Here is a 6,010-nt window from a genome sequence, read left to right on the forward strand (position 1 = left end):
AGGAAGTCTCACGCCAGGACTCACGATGGCATCCAAGACAGTGGGATCTGTAGCTGCAAGACCATTGGAAGCCAAGTATGCTGAGTTAGAGCTCTCCCACTGCGCAGCTTGTCTTGGGAACTGTTCCAGCTCGCCTGCCAGACTCTATTCCTTTGTTCCTTTCAGTTTATTTCTTTGGCAGAAGCTAATGGATTCATCTTCTGTAACATCCATGCAGAAAGCACTACAGGAATTCCACATCCACCCAGGAATGAGAACAATGGGTGCATTTCATGAAGTCCATCTCCTGGGACTGTCTCCCTCAGTCCTTCTCCTCACCCTTCCCAGAGCTGCCTCCTACTTCCAGGAAAAGAGACGCTCAGACGTACTTATTACCCCCCATAATGCCAGGGAAGTCCCTCGGCTCTGTCTCTTCCCCTTCTCCTGGCTCAAAGCCTTCGCTCAGCAGCAGAACACTGATGCAGAGACCTCTTTTTCCTTTCCCAGCTCTGACTCCATCCACAGGAAACATGCCTGGGGGTGCTAAGACAATAAACAGAATCTACACTCCAAAAGTCAGAACTTCGTCAGAGACATCTATGAGATGCTCCACTGTGAAGGCACATCCTTCATAAGCCTGACTTGCTCTGGCTCTCGATGGTGTTTCCATGGTCTCCCTCAGGGCCTTCTCATTACTCCTTTTGATAGAAGAGTCAAAGGATGACTTCTTCAGACAAATTTCCAACTAGGCTCTCATACCCCCCCCCAAACTTATCTTTATTCAAGTTTACAGCTACCAATTCTGTTCTCCAAGACTTCTGGATTCACCTCTGGAATTCGAGTCTCTCAAAGTTGAGGACAACTTGCCAACTAGTTCTCCAGGCAGGACCCTTACACACCTGCTTGCATAACCTTATTTGAGACAACGTATATAGCCTAGAATGGCTCCAACTCATGGGTTCTCCTGCTTCAACCTCACTAGTGCTGAGGTTTTAGGTATGTCTGGTACTTGTGGCAGTGATAGTGGCTCCCCCTCCTCCTCCCCTTCTTCCTCCTTCTCTTCCTCCTCCTCCTCCTCCTCTTCCTCTTTCTCCTCCTCTTCCTCCTCCTCCACTTCCTCCTGCTGAGTCTCACTATATAGCCCCTGGCTATCTCAGAAGCACAGAGCTTTTCCTGACCCTTCCTTGCTCTGACCTCTGAGTTCTAGGATTAAAGGCACATGTCGCCACACCATCTCGCCCTCCATTTTTATAAGAACAGAAGAAAAACATAAAACACACAATTCCACTCTAGCATTAACCACTGTTGAAATTCTGGTGTGCTACAGGGTCCTTTGGAAACTTCCTCTCTGTCTCCGTCTCTGTCTCTGTCTCTGTCTCTGTGTGTGTGTGTGTGTGTGTGTGTGTGTGTGTGTGTGTGTGAAAGAGGGAGAACCACAGAAACGAAGAAGAAGAAGAAGAAGGAGGAGGAGGAGGAGGAAGAGGAGGAGGAGGAGGAGGAGGAGGAGGAGGAGAAGAAGAAGAAGTAGTTGTTGACCTTAGGAACAGAGAGAAAACAGTCAAAGACACAATATTGTTAGGGAATGTGATGAATGTAAGAAAGATGAAACTGGTCTCTGGGAACTGTGATCATTAGTGGTCATCGTTAACTTGACAAAATCTATAATTGCCTGAGAGATGGGCCTCTGAGCATGCCCATGGACAATCACTGTGATTACATTAATTCGGGTGGGAAGACCCATCCACTGTAGGGGGACACCATTCCCTGGCTGGGAGCCAAGACTGTATAAATAAAGAACTGACCCCAACAAGCTTTCACCACCCTGCTTATTGACAATGGATGGGATGTGATTAGCTGCTTCAAGTTCTGACCACTTGACCTGCCTGCCATGGTATGAGCTGAAATACCCTTAAACACTAAGCCAGAATGAACCCTTCTCTCTTAAGTTGCTTTTGTCAGAGTACTTTATCATAGCAACAGGAAAAGAAACTGCTGCAGGAGAGGAGGTCAGATAATACTGAGAGAGAGGTCCCATCACTGCTGCAGGAAAGGAGGTCAGATAAAAGTGAGAGAGAGGTCCCATCACTGAAAACCATGAGGAGTAGGCTCACAGTGGCTGAGGCACAAGCTACAACAAGAATGCCTGTACCCTGCTGATGTGAGGGGGGGTGGGGTGGGGGGGGGAGTGGGAAAGTGGGGGGTCCCAGTGTCCACACAGTGGACCCAGGCAGGAAATTGCTCATGCTAGGCTCCTTGGTTTTTTTGTTTTTGTTTTTGTTTTTTTCTTGATAGCTCACCTAGCATGAACATGAGACAGGTGTCGTTCCCCAACAAAACATATAGATCCCTGGGAGGTCTGTGAGCCTGTGCCCAAGAACCACACTAAGCAGCTGTTGTCTTTAGGTTGTGTCTCAAATCCACAGCTCTGAGAGGCCCGTGGCTCAAGGGTCCTTGTGGAAAGCAATTGTTGGTTTTAGCTGCTGGTATCTCTAGGGACTCTTAAGCAGTATCCCAAGAGCAATGAGCCTGTCTCCTTCGTGCAGATTTTCTGCGTTACGTTGACTATTCTCTGCAGTTATTCAGTCTCCCCATCATCCTTTTGAATAAGTAACTTAACTGCTCATTCCTCGTGACCTTAAGGCCTCGGCTGTGACCTACCCTCCTGTGCACCGTGAGAAAGCAGGCCAGCAGCTGACAGCTGCTCTATAGTCAGTCCCATTGGAGCTGCCTAGGGCGATCTCCCAACCCATCCCAGAGGAAGCGGAGAGACAGCTGCTGCAGCTGCCTACAGCTTCTCAACCCTCCATTAACCTTTCCCTGACTTCCTTTTTTCCAACTTGATGGACTGATCACCTTCAGATCTCTGCCTTTCCTACAAGGATCCAGAGGGACTAGAGGGACGTGGTGAATGGCCACACAGCAGAGTCAGCATTTGTGGGCTTGTGCTGACCTTTCTCTGCCTCGTACTTACACGCTGAGGAGTCACAGAAGCCTAGTCAAGCTTTGTCCAAGGATACAGTCCAGAACCAGGGTTAGCACATTCCAGAAAGATCAGTGTAAGCCTGGAGAGGCAGAGAATGTGTAATCTAAGCTTCAACGAGCCTGCGAACCATCCTGGAGGCAAAGGAGGGAATAAGGAAGGGCTAGCTGGATGCCCTGTGGGGTTCCTTTTAGACCAGGCAAGGCTGTAACTTCGATGAATATATTTGAATACAGGTGATGGACCTGTCAACACCTCTCTAAAACCTGAACAAAAACTATGGAAACACCCGGAAACCACATTGCTTAGATTTCTTCTTCGAGTCTCAAAGCTCTCTCTGGGCCTTATATATTGGAGAGAGGTGAAAGAACCCCCAAGATGTGCTACAAGGAGCAATGGTGCCCTGAAATTCACTCAGGAATAGGCGACCAAAGTCAGTAAAGTGCTCACAAACAGGCAGAGTTGTGTATGAGCCGCAGAGACTACGTGCAGAAGCCAGGGGTGACGGCACACACTCGTGCTTGCTGGCCAAACAACCTAACCTAGTTAAGTCCCAGGCAGAGATCTTGCCTCAGAAACAAAACAAAAATGGCCTTCCTCAAAACAAGGCAGCTAGTTCCTGAGAAAGGATGCTTGAGGTTGACCCCTGGCCTTCATACACAGGACCGTTCCCACAGGAACACATGCCCTCCTCTACATAAACACAGTGTACCCGCATAACACACACACACACACACACACAAACACACACACACACTCTCACACACACACACTCACACACATATACACAACGGTACCGAGAATCGGGCGAAAGCCTGTGGGGTGAAAGAAACACACACACACACACACACACACACACACACACACACACACACACACACACACACACAGGTTATTCGTGTCAAGCCAGAAGAGGAAGAGCCTCTGGTTTCTTTACTGACCAACTATAGATCCCAAGTACAGCACTTAGCAGGTATCTGCCACGCACAGTGGGGAACCCTGACTGAGACTTCAGTAACAAAGGACCGACTACGTGGCCTGAATAAATTAGGGAAATAACCAGGAAGGCCAGCCTAATTCTGACTCAGGTGAGAAGTACCTGGCCAGACCTCCAGTTGGGAACAAAAGGCTTCCACATGCAAGGGCAGGGCTCAGCAGGGGTCAAACCTTGCTGGAAACCCAGAAGGGTTTGGCTGAAAATATTCCATGAATGCAAACTTCTTGTGCCGTAAATTACAGGGAGAGGCTTTTGATCCTACAATCTAAGACTAAGGCCAAACAGTGACAAGGCAACCAGGCCCAAATCCAATTCGGCTCCCACACTCACACACACACACTCACACACATATACACACTCACACACACTCATACACACACACAAACACACACTCACACACACACACTCATAAACACACACTCACACTCACATACACACTAACACACACTCACACACATACACACACTCATAAACACATACACTCACACATATACACACTCACACACTCACACACATACACACACACTCATAAACATATACTCACACTCACACATTACACACTCACACACTCATACACACACACATATATACACTCACACACACGCTCACACACACACTCATACACATATACACACTCACTCACACATACACACACTCACACACACTCACTCACACATACTTACACACATACACACACATACATACTCACATACACTACATACAAAAATACAAACGGGTATATAAAATTAATTAAAGCCATACAGGTTGGTTCATGTTTATAATACCACTACTTATAGGCTAAGGCAGGAGGATCACAAGGTTGAGACCAGCTTGGGCTGCATAGTTACATCCTATCTCCCTAATTCTGACGCATTGCAGAGAGTCTCAGCAGAGGAAAGGGTAATTAGGGCAGGGGTAGTCAGATTAGGAAGTTAAGTGTCTGATGTCAGAATGTCACTTATGCTTCCGGTAGGTCACCGTCCTTTTTCAATGCAAAATTCCACAACGGGACACAGAGGAGAGGGAGATGTGTGTGTAGCAACTGCAGCAGGGTGGTCGCTCTGCAGGGAGAGATGGGGATACTAGAGAGGGAGCAACTGTGGTGAGGCAAGAAAACAACAAATTCACGGGAAGTCTGTTAAGGACAACAGAGAACTCATAAAGAGACCAGCCAGCGGCTGGAGAGATGGCTCAGCAGTTAAGAGCACTGACTGCTCTTCCAGAGGTCCTGAGTTCAATTCCTAGCAAGTACATAGTGGCTCACAACCATCTGTAATGATGCCCTCTTCTGGTGTGTCTGAAGATAGCTACAGTGCACTTATAATAAATAAATAAATAAACAAATAAATAAATTTTTAAAAAAGTTTCCTTAAAAAACAAAAGATCAGCCAGCAAGAGGTCCCTGAAGGACATCTGCTAGTTTCCAACAGTCCTGATCCACAGTCAACACCCATCTATGAACCCCGCTGACACATAAGGACCAGCTGTGAACATTGTCCAGACATGTCATAAGGAAAGACCTTGAATCCTCCAGACTGTATTTGGACAAAAGGATATAGAAAGATATGCAAAAAATATTTTAAAAATTTCCAAAATAGAAATACAACGTCTGAATGTAGATAAATGGATATAAATACATGTATTTGCCTAGTGAAGCTAACCTTGGCCTGGGTACAGATATTTGACAAGATCTCTTCTAATCCTAGCTATTTAAGATCTCAAAGGTTAAAGATTATTCTCTGCTTAACACTGTTTGACTGTGACAAACTCCTCATCCTGTGTGTACTTTCGTTGGATTAAAAGAAGAATGAAGTATTTTCTTTTAACAAGACATCTTAGAAGTCCATTCCAGGTCTGCCTTAAGTTGACTGTGACGTAGTCTTTTAATCTTCATGAAATTCAGCCAGAATCTAAATAGACCAAAGCACAAACTCTGCTCCAAATCTTCCCAAAGTCCCTATGGTTGGCACTTGCCCTTCTTGCTCCCATGATGTGGATGAGAAACATCCCTTGGCGGTGCCTATGGAAGGCAGAACTGGACTCCTAGACATGCA

The 6,010-nt window shown here is 46.5% G+C and overlaps 1 protein-coding gene across 1 annotated transcript in view; it reads right to left on the reverse strand.

The window, feature by feature from the left end:
- Itih5 (inter-alpha-trypsin inhibitor heavy chain 5) overlaps nucleotides 1–6,010 on the reverse strand; it is a 100,045-nt gene that overhangs the window by 22,105 nt on the left and 71,930 nt on the right. The gene's annotated exons all lie outside the window — the stretch shown is intronic.

The sequence above is a fragment of the Rattus norvegicus genome, chromosome 17 (assembly GCF_036323735.1).
Source record: "Rattus norvegicus strain BN/NHsdMcwi chromosome 17, GRCr8, whole genome shotgun sequence".
NCBI classification, from domain to species: domain Eukaryota; kingdom Metazoa; phylum Chordata; class Mammalia; order Rodentia; family Muridae; genus Rattus; species Rattus norvegicus.